Source organism: Olea europaea, unplaced genomic scaffold (genome assembly GCF_002742605.1).
Source record: "Olea europaea var. sylvestris unplaced genomic scaffold, O_europaea_v1 scaffold3940, whole genome shotgun sequence".
Classification (NCBI taxonomy): domain Eukaryota; kingdom Viridiplantae; phylum Streptophyta; class Magnoliopsida; order Lamiales; family Oleaceae; genus Olea; species Olea europaea.
This window is the reverse complement of record NW_019258938.1, coordinates 1-213: the sequence shown is the minus strand read 5'-3', so window position 1 is coordinate 213 and position 213 is coordinate 1.

The window sequence follows — 213 nt, the reverse complement described above, 5'->3', positions numbered from 1 at the left end:
GAAAATTAATAAGAGATTATTTTATAATAATTTGCCAGTTTTTTCTCTTCACTCTTCAGTCTTAATAAATAATTATTCTGTTGTTTACAGGAAAAGTAGTGGATTCTCCAGGGGAGCATCAATGTATCGTGGGGTAACAAGGTATTAAAAACCTCTTTTTTTTACTTCTATTTCTTTCTTTAGATACTTCTTCTGCTCTCTCTCTCTCTCTCT